The sequence below is a fragment of the Schistocerca cancellata genome, chromosome 8 (genome assembly GCF_023864275.1).
Source record: "Schistocerca cancellata isolate TAMUIC-IGC-003103 chromosome 8, iqSchCanc2.1, whole genome shotgun sequence".
Classification (NCBI taxonomy): Eukaryota; Metazoa; Arthropoda; class Insecta; order Orthoptera; family Acrididae; genus Schistocerca; species Schistocerca cancellata.
The window spans coordinates 326220047-326233861 of record NC_064633.1 but is presented as its reverse complement, the minus strand read 5'-3'; the positions used below and the strand labels follow the sequence as shown (position 1 = coordinate 326233861).

Below are 13815 nucleotides of genomic sequence, written 5' to 3'. Positions count from 1 at the left end.
CCTCTCCAAATTTACCCATAACCTTTTCATACCCTTCTGTTCGATTTCCAATCCTGGCGTTAAAATCACCCATGAGCAGAACACTATCCTTGTCCTTTACTCTAACAACTACATCACTGAGTGCCTCATAAAAATTATCCATCTTATCTTGATCTGTCCCTTCACAATGCGAATATACTGACACAATCCTAATTTTCTTGCTAGACACTGTCAAATCTATCCACATCAGTCGTTCGTTTACATACCTTATTGCAACTACGCTGGGTTCCATTTCTTTCCTGATGTAAAGCCCTACACCCTATTGTGCTATTCCTGCTTTGACTCCTGACAGGTAGACCTTGTATTCTCCCACTTCCTCTTCCTTCTCACCCCTTACCCGAATGTCACTAACAGCTAAAACGTCCAGCCCCATCTTACTTGCAGCCTCTGCCAACTCTACCTTCTTCCCAGAGTAGCCCCCATTGATATTAATAGCTCCCCATCTCATTACCATTTGTTTGCCAAGTCGTATCTTAGGAGTCCCTGGTTTGTCAGTTAGAGGTGGGACTCCGTCACCTCCAAAGGTCCGAGGCATTTTGCTCTGATTGTTGCCAGCATCATATTTAAAGTACCAGGGAAGCAGGTTGCTAGCCTTACTTGCCCCGAGTCCCATTGGGTTGCACCCCTAACGGCTGAGGGACTAACCGGTGGATTTGGTAGTCTTTGCCGTATGAGCACAAAGGTGACCACGACTCAGAATATGTCCGAGATGCCCAGCCTTGTTCCAAAGTAACTGGTATCCCGACTGTCGGGACCACTTACTTGGCCACTCATACGTTGCCCGTGGTTCATGAACTAGGACATGACTACAGGAACCCACACCATGAACCACCATAAACGCTGAGGTGCGTGAAAAACTGCCGCACCATGTATGACGTTTAAATTTATTACTTCTTTGCTACAAACTCTATTCGAAACATATTTTGCAGAAAGCATCCACAATACCGCTGAATATACCTACGCAAGTGTATCATTGTACGATACGGAGTTCAAGATATAGGACGTCACAGACACTGAGATGCCCCAAAAACGCCGCATCATGCATGAAGTTTTAATACGTTTTATTCTTTACTACTACGAAACTCCTGCAGTCGAGCGAACTTAAGAAAATCCCTGACACTTGGCAGCGCTTTTCACAGCTTTAATTCGGAAGTGCATACAGCTGTAGGGGAAAACAATAGCCTTTTACAGAGCTATGAAGAGGCGTTGCCATAGAGACTTTTACAAAAAAAATTGTTATTATACTTATACATTTGTACATTATGCATATTTGTTTGTACAACTGTTCCATAATTTCAAAGATGTTTTCACGAACATATGCTAATGAATTTTTTTTATATTACACTACAAACCCAGTTAATTTTTTGTTTCCGTTTCTGATAGAAAATTGGCAAAATGAATACCCGTGCAACGCCGGGTTTGTCAGATAAGTATTGCAGGAGGAACAGTAACATTTTAATAGCTGTTGGTACAGACCGATTCCATATAACAACTGTCCAAAACCGAGCGGGATTCGCCGAGCGGTGTAAGGCGCTGCAGTCATGGACTGTGCGGCTGGTCCCGGCGGAGATTCGAGTCCTCCCTGGGGCACGGGTGTGTGTGTTTGTCCTTAGGATAATTTAGATTAAGTAGTGTGTAAGCTTAGGGACTGATGACCTTTGCTGTTAAGTCCCATAAGATATCACACACATTTGAACAGCAACTGTCCAAATTTGTTTGGATACGGAGATATAGGTGGTTACAGAGATTAACTTTCATTGTGTATGTTTGTACTGCAGTTCGTATGGGTTTCTTTGTAGATTGTTGTTTTTGTTTTGAAGTTCTGAATTTTGGAACTATGAACGTGATTTGTTGGCCAGTTCTACTGTATCGCTTAAGAATGCCGCACATATTTACAAATGCTGAGGGTGTGTACGATTTCTGTAATGGAAAATACGCTACTGTAATAGAGAATACGATACATGATTTCGTAACCGGAGGATAACCAGATTCGAAAGCGTGTCTTAGTGTTTTCATTAAACTATCTAACCGACATATTATGTCTGAAAGTGCACATGAACAAAATGTGGACAAAGTAGAAGGCATAATTCAGTTGGTAGAAGATCGTCTTTCAACTAGAACATGGAGAATTCCTACTCGTACAGACGTTTCACGTACAACGATATGACAAACGTTACGTATGCATGGTGTCTATTCTGAATTGGTAGATATGATATAACTATGTAGACAAACAATTATTACAATTTAAGAAAAAATGGGTGATTTCTTCAAGAGAAAGAGCTTCACAAACTAAGAAAGTCAATAACGCACAGGTCCATCTCTGGCCCTTATGCAAGCCGTTAGTTGGCTTGACACTGATTGGTAGAGTTGAAGGATATCGTCCTGAGGAATATTGTGCCAAAGTCTGTCCAACTGGCACGTTTGATCGTCAAACTCCCGAACTGGTTGGTGTGCCCTGTCCATAACGCTCCAAACTTTTTCAACTGGGGAGTGATCAGGTGACTTTGCTGGCCAAGGTAGGGTTTAGCAAACACCGGAACAAGTAGTAGAAACTCTCGCCGTGTGCGGGCGGGTATTATCTTGCTGAATTGTAAGCCCAGGATGGCTTGGCATGAATGACATCAAAACGTGGTGCAGAATGTCGTCGATATTCTGCTGTACGGTAAGGGTACTACAGATGACAACCAATGGTGTCGTTCTATGAAAGACCATTACTCCTGGTGAGGGCGGGCGGAAGTCGGGTTGGTGTCACACCACTGCCCAGGGCGTCTCCAGACAAGCATTCGCTGGTCATAGGGTCTCAATTCGAAGCTGCACTCAGTGCTGAAGACAGTTATACTACAGTAAATGAAAATCCCGGCCAAAGACGTGTCTGAAGATGCCCTAACAGTGTGGGTTACGAGCCTGACTGTTCTGCTTGTTAATTTGTATTCTCGACCGAATAATTTCATTTCGTTTACTCCCAAAGCGCGACTATTAGAGTTCTTTGCGATTGCGTATTTATTGAGTTCAATTCAGCCTGCGTCGGTGCAATAGATTTCCCGTCCTTCTTTCATTTTTTAAAGTAGTATTGGGTGTTTTTCATAATAGTTGGAAGTAACTTCGTTGTTCAGTGCCATACGACACACAAAACAACTCGCTGTAGAGTCGGCTCAGTAGCCTGGTTGTGAGTCTCGGTGTTACGTTACAGAATAGTCCGGTGGAGTGCCAGAGTCGAAGAAAGTGATGCCTCTTTTGTCAGACGTGCAAAGATTGACAACAGAACAATAGAAAGGAAAAAAGAGCGATGACCATTAATGTGCATTGTTGTCTTGAGGGGCAAATTATATTTACCGATCTGTTAATTGTGTTTGAATGGGAATATTTTAATAAATCAAACGCAGAAATAATCCTTAGAATATGTCCTGTAATTATCAATATTCACTTTTTCACATAGTCACCAACCAATTGGATACTTTTCTACCAACGATGAACAAGCCGTCAAGAAAGAAGTCGACACTGTTTCCTCAACCACAGTCTCACAGTTCTCTTCATCAGAAGCATAATAATGTCCCCGCAGATCATCTTTCTTTATTGGGTACAAAGGCAAGTCAGACGGTGCTAAATCTGAACTGTATGGAGGTTGCCGTACGGTGGTGAGATTTGATTTCAGGAGTCAGCATCCGGGGTACCCATCGTCCACAGATCTTACAATAGCCAAGAACGCAATAATGTGACCCACACATTCTTGTGAAATGCCGACTGTGCTTGCAATTTCTCTCTGATTGATACGACGATCGCCGGCCGGAGTGGCCAAGTGGTTCTAGGCGCTAGAGTCTGGAACCGCGCGACCGCTACGGTCGCAGGTTCAAATCCTGTTTCGGGCATGGATGTGTGTGGTGTCCTTAGGTTAGTTAGGTTTAAGTAGTTCTAAGTTCTAGGGGACTGATGACCTCAGAAGTTAAGTCCCATAGTGCTCAGAGCTATTGGAATCATTGGATACGACGTTCGTCCTGAATCAATCTGTCAACATTTTGCTTATGAAACTCGTTGGTTGCTGTCACAGAACGTCCAACTCTTTGTTTGTTACGTAGGTCGGGTGTTCCCGCCTCAACATCTTTGAACTCACTCGCCCAACGATGCATAGTACTCACATCAACGCAATCACCATAAACTGCTTTCATTCTCTGATGTATCTCTTTTGGGGTGACACCTTCTGCTGTCAAGAATTCAATGACTGCACGTTGCTTAAATTACATTAACCGACCGTCTGCACAGGGTCCCTGTCAACTGGAGCTGTAGAGAAGAGGCTACTGAACAAGGCAGTACCTTCCACATACCAACTCTGCCACCTGTTGAAAAGTTACGAAGGAGGAGGCATTACTTTTCAGTCAACCCTCGTACTACATGCTTTAAAGATTAGCATTACTGGTTATTGGATAACGAGTGAGAGTATATAACCGCATTATTAAAACCTCTGTGTTTTAACCCTTTCAGACCTGAGTTTTTATTTACTTATTAAAAAAATTTTTACATTCAGGTGAGTCTCCTGACAACATTTTTCTAAGAAAAATTTCATATGATCTCTAGTTTTCTAGATATTTAATGTACACAATTGTGTTCATCAGGTCTCGAGCTTTATGTCATACATTATGGAGGTTAACACTATGGATCAAGTATGCCACTCTTTATTTCACTTTAAAACAGAAGAAACAATAAAAATAATTCCAAATTACAGCTCTTATTTAAACAACAATGGTCAAAACACTGATTTTAAGGTTTCGTATGAAACTGCAAAAAAAATCTGTCCTTTTGGAGACATAAATGTGCTTTACATTTTCTGCACTGAATTCTAGAACGCCCTGTACATTTTGGCAATTTGCAGCGACTTGGAACTCCTACATCATGCGAAGGCAAATGGTCAATGGCATCAAACTGTATCTCTGTAGCTAGTCATAATTCTCCTCTTTTTCTTGGTATGACTCTCATGTCTGAAGCCAGTCCTTCATCAGACGCCCCCTCTTCTTTTCAGTCACTTTCTTCTGGCACAGTATCAATCCATCTGCTACCCTGATACGAAAAGAAAGAATGTCCATTTTCTTCTTCTTTGGGATAGGCAGGTTGTCTGCATCTCGTCTGTATGCCAACCAACTTTGCACGATGGCAAAGTCAACAGCATGAAAAATCATACTGAAAGGCCATTTTTGAGATCTGATGAAAACTTTGTAGTGGCGTATCAATTGATCAAATAGTTCCACACCATCCATTGCATGATTACATCTTCTCAATATTTCAGGTCTTTCTACTTTCACATATTTATGGTGTTTTTTGTCCCAACACTCAACATCCACTGAGCCTTTACCAACAAAGCTTGAACACAATACAACTGGCCTATAGTCTAAGCACTTACACATGGTAATGCCATCAGCACTTGTGATTTCTTCTCAGTAACATCTGGTTTGTTTCATTATTGTTTTATCATCTGAAAAAGGCAAGTTTTTTCCAAATCTCTTTTGACAGACAGTACCTGCTGCATTGATGCCTTGAGATTTCAGAACTTGAAACAGATGATTATGTGAAAGGAAGTTGTCAACGTATAATTTATGACCTTTACCTTTTGAGAGTGGAACAGAAAATTCTAAACCAACAGCAGGACCTAATCCAAATTTTTTACGGTATGAGCGGTATTTAGTTCAGTTGTAGCACCTTGATACAAAAGGAAATCATGCACTCTTCCAATCTTTTCACATGAAGACTTTGATTACCCATGGACCTGGTTTCCCCTTGACATACTGCTTTGCACAAAACTTCCCAGTGAAAGGAGTAATTCCTTCACTGACACAAACATTCTCTTCTATAGGAAGTTCACTGCAGCGTTTTCGAATGGCTGTGTAAATTGGCCTGACTTTGTAAAATTTATATTTATTTTCAGGTGGCTTTTCCAGATTGTTCACCAAATGTAAATTTGTTCATAATTCTAAAAATCTGTCTCGTGACATGTTTTCCCAAAACAAATTTACCTTCAGGCTTGTATCCCAATACATTCATAATCTGAGAAATATCAAGGTGCCAGTCAATATATGCAAACCAAATAGCATCTCTAGTGCTTGAGGAGTTGTCTGCTTGAATGAGGATTTGCCTCGTTGTAATGCTTAAATATGAGTATGTGCTGCCGTGGTAGTGAACAAATCATCTAGTATATATCTTTTGAAGTATTGCGCTGGAGAGCACAAGAGAGATTCTTCAAAATTTGGAGCTTTGTATGTTTCTGCAATGGTACTTAGAAGCTTTCGTTTCCATTTTATGAATTCTTTAGGTGTCGCCATTATGTTGTCACACAGGTTATTCACTTCTGGGTTGTTTTCATTGCATAAAAAGTTCATTTCAGCGTCCACCACCTCTCCATCATCTTCATCTTCAGATATGATGTCTCTACACACATCATTCAAGCCCACTTTATTTGCTCCAACATGTTTTACTATTTGTGGAGCTTGCCTTTCAATACGTGGTACACTGTCATCCTCATCTCCACTCAAACTAATGTCAGAAACGCCACCATTTTCAATTATGTCCATAATCAAGTCCCAATCTTTCTCCAGAGAAAGATATTCCTTATCCATATTTGTAAGTCAAGAGCCAGCAATATAAAATAAAATCATATATACAGGTACTTTATTCTCCTCCTTTCTGCTGGTACTGAAATTAATGGAAAAACTACCACATATAACTACCATAGCCATGCAAATATAGTGGAGGCACATTTTAGATTATGTTTCATATTTTACACCATTAAGGACCTGTTGTACACAAATGTGTACATTAATCTTACCTGATACATAACACAAATATGAACTGAATGAAATTGCTGAAACTTCCACTGAAAGAATGTCTAATGTTTCCAAAAGAAGGAAACCATACAAAACATTCATAAACAAAACCCACAATGTGACTAGCAATAAAGTCAACGCGTAATGGCTTCCCACAGAGAGACAACACCAGAGAGTATATTTTACTATGTGGTTCACAGACTGCTCACAAGAGAGCAACAGCTGCTGGAGCATGGCTAAAAGAAACATACACAAATGAGCACAGTGGGTTTGGATGCACCAGACATTTCTTGTCAGTGAAATATTAGTGAACAAACTTTATGTACACGATTGTGACCACCAGGTCTGAAAGGGTTAAAGATGTAGTAGATAATCAATTCAAGTCGATCTCGAAGTGGTAGCCTGACAAAAATTGACAATGAGATACCGTGGTGAACCTGATTTGTTGAAGTTTAAAACAGCCCAGCTGCCCACTGTGATGAATGATGCTACTGAAGCATTATAAAAGACTCAAAATAAAATTTGGATAGCAATTTAATGATGAATTCTGCAGTTCAAAATTGGCAGCAATTTGCGGCGTAACGGTCTTGTTAATGTTTCTTTGCTTCAGTGCCTGGTCCAGGCGACGAGCGATTTAACTGAGTCAAGAAAAGCTGCAGGAAAATTGACAGCATCAAATTTGTCACTAAATTGAGTAATATTGATTGTTTGTCTGCTGTTTTACAAATCAGGTCTGATTTGTATAACTGACCGGGATAAGCTCATAAAAAATTAACCGTGTTGTATTTTTACGGCGAAAAGCCACAAATACAGCCACCAAGTCCATGTTATACAATAAGAACATGCGTCTAATGCATATGTCTTGGTACAAATGTTAATGTTCATTGAACGTTTTTTTAATATTCAGTTCAGCCGCATTGTGAACTCCCATTAATAGCCAGCATCCACACCAAAGCAATGATCGAACTGTTGAAAACTCCAAATAAAGTCAGTCTGTTTACAGTCGAAAATTTTCACACTGTACTCAGGGATAAGTTTTTACTCATTAAAACAGTACGCAGTTCGCAGCAGGTTAGTGTCTTTGACCCGTTTGTTGTTAATGGGTCGCACACGTACCACTACGCTGTTTTGAGCGTTGGGATGTCTACGTCCTGTGTGTCTAGTACTAGCATCTAACGAGTAATTTTTGGAAACAGAACTTTGAGTAAAATACTATGGACCATGGGGTACATATACTGAAATCCGTGAGCCATGAGGTGGAGCAGTGTCTGTTACAGCACGCACAGTGCGTCTGCTTAACGAAAATCAAATCAAACTACCGTCTTTCCCGTTCCAAGAATACCTTAAGTGAGTAGTTGTGTTACCTTACACATTATAGACCGTGCCTTGAAGTATTATTACACCCCTCAGTAATTCTGCTGGTTTGTACTTTGCGGTTAGTGGCAGGGGAAGGGTGGGAGGTGTACCTGACGTAACAAACTTCACAGTATCTAAAAAGAAGATTCGTATGTCATTGTCACATATTGTGTTGAAAATTTGTATACAGTAGTTTAAGTTCTTCAGTAACATGAGAGTAAATGTATTATGGCACTAATTTGTAATACCTTTTAGGTATTTATCACCTTAACAAGATACAATACTTTGAAAATCCTAGTTTCAATTATTCTCAGAATTGATCAACTTAAATTTTTTCTGTTAGAGAACGTACGCTAATATTGATTAAAACAAAAGGCAGTTTTTGACTTTTCAGAATTGAAATTTGTAAAAAGTATGTTTTAACTACAAACGAATTAAGCTACATGGTAGGAAGAAAGGGAACTTTCAGTTAAGCTTAAAAAAATCTTTCAATAAAATATACATGTTTGATTGGTTTTTTACAGTTATCTGAGCAACAAGAGACACACCCTCCTCCTATCAGGGCTAGTTTCTAGCTCCTCAAGAATTTGTCCTCTCAGTTTTTAGAATGCTTGCAGCGCGCTTTTCTGATTAGTTGAAACAAATTACGATCTAAGATAGCGGTCATGTGAGTATAAGGGGTGCTTGTTTGTGTGAATGTGTGTGGGTTTTCTTTTCTGATGAAAGCTTTGGCTCAAAGCTCAGTGTGTAACAATCTTTCAATTGTGTCTATCCGCAACTCAAGGTGTTATCTTTAAGTTGAGTAGCAAGCTATCCTTTTCATAATATTTCTGATATTCCAATCTGGACTTTCCATAGTTTGAAATTTGGACCATGTGTATGTAGTATGAACTGATTCAGTGTACGACAGAAGGTAACTGAAAAAAAAAATCATTCAGAGGCAATAATTACTCTGTCGTCTCCGCGATTTATTATGAACATTACAAAATGCGGAATATGTTTCTTAAAGGGGTGTATGAGCACTACGGACTGCAATGTGCTCTGATGCTGGCCACAAGGTTGGTAAAGAGTTCTTTGGTAAGGCGTTCCTTTCCTCCACCATCATGGTTGACAGCTGCTGGAGGGTCGTTGTGCATGTTGACATATTGCAGTACATGTCCCTAATGTATCCCTCACATACTTGATGGGATTTCAGTTAGGGAAACGGCCAGGGCAGTCCGTCCGCTGAATATCATTTCGCTCCAAAGAGCTCCTCTACTTGTGCTGCTCGATGCACTCTTGCATTGCCATCCACAAACCATGGCCAGATGTGAGGAGAACTCGCACTCTTGAGATTTCCGCACAAACTTAATCAAGCATATATAGACAGTTCATCCATCTCAAGAATGTAGACTTTTTGGACTGTTATCGACATTCGTACTGGCACGATATCAGAACCCAAGACATTCTAAACTGCTTTAATTTTAAGTTTGAAATCGGATAAAACTTGAAAAAGGAATTTTTTTTCGTGCGATACAATTAAAAATTGACAATTTTCCGAATGATCCTTTCCTTGTACTGTGAAGGCAACGGCCTTGCCGTAGTGGATACACCGGTTCCCGTCAGATCACCGAAGTTAAATGCTGTCGGGCGTGGCCGGCATTTGGATGGGTGACCATCCGGGCTGCCATGTGCTGTTGCGATTTTTCGGGGTGCACTCAGCCTCGTGGTGCCAATTGAGGAGCTACTCGACCGAATAGTAGCGTCTTCGGTCAAAGAAAACCATCATAAGGACCGGGAGAGCTGTGTGCTGACCATGCTCCCCTCCTATCCGCGTCCTCATCTGAGGTTGACACAGCGGTCGGATGGTCCCAGTGGGCCACTTGTGGCCTGAAGACGGAGTGCTTGTACTGTGAAACCTTTCTTGTTGCCAAATTTCACGACTCTAGTTCAATGGGAAGTACCTGTAGGTTCTGATGCGAAAGTTTGCGGAGTATCAAAGTATGTGACATAAATAGCCGTATCTTTCGATTACACTGGTTTAGAAGCTTACGCCGCCAAGAGACTGTAGATCTTAGTACATGGAACAACTTTTAACTTGATATGTCTACCCGTTCCTGAGAAAAAGGAGTCTTAACAGACGGAGAGAAAGACAGGCAGTAGAATAACAAATTTCTTTTTTTACATGTTGTATGATGAAAAATTCACAATTCCGGATTTCTGCTTTACTTTTAGTGTGAAACCTTGTTGCTTACTAATGTTCATGATTCTAGGCCAGTGGGAAGTACCCTATAGGTTTTGTTCAGTGAGTTCGCGAGTATGAAAATATGTGACATAAAAGGACATCTATTTTGATTGCATTGTCGTAGAAACATACATTTCTCATTCCGCCAAGAAACTATAAATTCTAGTGTACGACATAAATATCAACTTGATACGCCTACTCGTTCCCGAGAAAAAAGTGCCTTTCAAATGGTTCAAATGGCTCTGAGCACTATGGGACTTAACATCTGAGGTCATCAGTCCCCTAGAACTTAGAACTACTTAAACTTAACTAACCTAAGGACATCACATACATCCATGCCCGAGGCAGGATTCGAACCTGCGACCGTAGCAGTCGCGCGGTTCCGGAGTGAAGCGCCTAGAACCGCTTGGCCACCGCGGCCGGCAAAAGGTGTCTTAACGGATGAACGGACAGACTGTCGAATAAAAATGACAAAAAATATTTTTCGTGTGATGTAATTACAAATTAACTATGACGTAATTTTTTATTTGCTTGTACTGTGAAAGCTTGTTTGTTGCCAAATTTCATGATTCTAGGTCACCCGTAAGTACCCTGTAAGTTTTGATGAGTGGGTTTGCGAGTACCGAAACATGTGAGATAAATGGCCAGTGATTTTTGATTTCATCAGCTTAAAGGCTTGAATTATTTCAACCGAGAAGGGACCGTAGACTTTAGTATGTGACGCGAATGTCAACATGGTACGTCTACCCAATTGTGGGAGATGTGGTTTTTAACAGTCGGACTGACAGACAGATGAGTAGATAGCCAAACGGTCAACTAAGTGGTTCTATAAGGGTTCCGTTCATAGCGACTGAGGTACTGAACCCCAAAAATAAACTCAGATCCGAATGTTCCCCTGAACAGCTGAACAGACGTATGTAGGACAGTAGTATAGCGCCACAATAACGTTGAACGATGATTGTACCGTATTAAAAGATTTGGAAGTCGGTACACCCATGCAACAGTATGCCTCCCTCGCGAAAACACCTGCACCACCAAAATGATCATTTCTGACATGTTCTTTCGTGAATTACGTGTACCCACCTCCCACCATACGAAAATATGTTCAACCTCACCAACCTCATGGCCACCATGGGAACATATTGCTGAGTATGCACTTCCATCCGTGGTGCTCATACACACTATTAAACACGATGTCCCACCTTTGTAATGTACAAGGGACCATCATGAATCGCTGTGACTTCAGTGCAAATGTTGTCTTTGAATTCAAGTGTCATTTCTGTTCCTTTCAATGTCTGTTTCTTTCAGTTACGTTCTGCACTGTACTGTAACAGTTGTTTCTTTGTTCCATTAATCTGTGTAACTTGGCATTGTGCTAAAATTACTTTCGTCCTTAAGTTTTGCACGCCAGTGTAAACTGAGGTGACAGAAGTCATGGGATACCTTCTAGTACCGCGTCGGACCTCATTTTTCCCGGCTTAGTGCAGCATCTCGACGTTCTGTCGACTCAATAAGTCATTGGAAGTCCCATGCAGGAATGTTGAACCATGCTGCCTCTATGGTCGTCCATAACTGTGGAAGTGTTGCCGGTGCAGGATTTTGTGCTCGAACCGACCTCCATTCATCGCTACAAATGGTCTCCAAGTAGCCGAATATAACAATTTCCTATCAATGATCGGTTCAGTCGGACAAGAAGACCCAGTCCATTCCATGTAAACGCAGCCGGCACCGTTATGGAACCACCAACAGCTTGCACAGTGCCTTGCTGACAGCTTGGGTCCATGTCTTCGTGGGACCTGCCCCGCACTCGAACCATAACAGCAGCTCTTACCAACTGAAATCGGGACTCATCTGATCAGGTCAGGATTTTCTACTCGCCTAGGGTCCAAACAACATAGTCGCGAGCCCAGCGGAGGCGCTGCAGGTGATATGCTACAATACTGGCCATTAAAATTGCTACACCAAGAAGAAATGCAGATAATAAACGGGTATTCATTGGACAAATATATTATACTACAACTGACATGTGACTACATTTTCACACAGTTTGGGTGAATAGATCCTGATAAATCAATACCCAGAACAACCACCTCTGGCCGTAATAACGGCCTTGATACGCCTGGGCATCGAGTCAAACAGAGCTTGGATGGCGTGTACAGGTACAGCTGCCCATGCAGTTTCAACACGATACCACAGTTCATCAACAGCAGTGACTGGTGTATTGTGACGAACCAGTTGCACGGCCACCATTGACCAGACCTTTTCAGTTGGTGAGAGATCTGGAGAATGTGCTGGCCAGGGCAGCAGTCGAACATTTTCTGTATCCAGAAAGGCCCGTACAGGACCTGCAACATGCGGTAGTGCATTATCCTGCTGAAATGTAGGGTTTCACAGGGATCGAATGAAGGGTAGAGCCACGGGTCGTAACACATCTGAAATGTAACGTCCACTGTTCAGATTGCCGTCAATACGAACAAGAGGTGACCGAGACGTGTAACCAATGGCAAACCATACCATCACGCCGGGTGATACGCCAGTATGGCGATGACGAATACACGCTTCCAATGTGCGTTCACCGCGATGTCGCCAAAGACGGATGCGACCATCATGATGCTGTAAACAGAACATGGATTCAACCGAAAAAATGACTTTTCCCATTCGTGTACCCAGGTTCGTCGTTGAGTACATCATCACAGGCGCTCCTATCTGTGATGCAGGGTCAATGGTAACCGTAGCCATGGTCTCCGAGCTGATAGTCCATGCTGCTGAAAACGTCGTCGGACTGTTCGTGCAGATGGTTGTTGTCTTGCAAACGTCCCCATCTGTTGACTCAGGGATCGAGACGTGGCTGCACGATCCGTTACAGCCGTGCGGATAAGATGCCTGTCATCTCGACTGCTAGTGATACAAGGCCGTTGGGATCCAGCACGGAGTTCCGTATTACCCTCCTGAACCACCGATTCCATAGTCTGCTAACAGTCATTGGATCTCGAACAACGCGAGCAGCAATGTCGCGATACGATAAACCGCAATCGCGATAGGTTACAATCCGACCGTTAACAAAGTCGGAAACGTGATGGTACGCATTTCTCCTCCTTACCCGGGGCATCACAACAACGTTTCACCAGGCAACGCCGGTTAATTGCTGTTTGTGTATGAGAAAGCGGTTGGAAACTTTCCTCATGTCAGCACGTTGTAGGTGTCGCTCCTGCCCCAACCTTGTGTGAATGCTCTGAAAAGCTAACCATTTGCATATCACAGCATGTTCGTCCTGTCGGTTAAATTTCGCGTCTGTAGCACGTCATCTTCGTGGTGTAGCAGTTTTAATGGCCAGTAGTGTATTAGCAGAGGCAGCCGCGTCGGTCGTCTCCCAACATAACCTATTAAAGC

The 13815-nt window shown here is 41.9% G+C and overlaps 1 protein-coding gene and 1 pseudogene across 1 annotated transcript in view; one reads left to right on the top strand and one right to left on the bottom strand.

Moving 5' to 3' along the window:
* The window catches only part of LOC126095169 (nose resistant to fluoxetine protein 6-like), a 435403-nt gene that overhangs the window by 28152 nt on the left and 393436 nt on the right, over positions 1-13815 (bottom strand). The gene's annotated exons all lie outside the window — the stretch shown is intronic.
* Positions 9766-9883, top strand: LOC126096038 (5S ribosomal RNA; annotated as a pseudogene).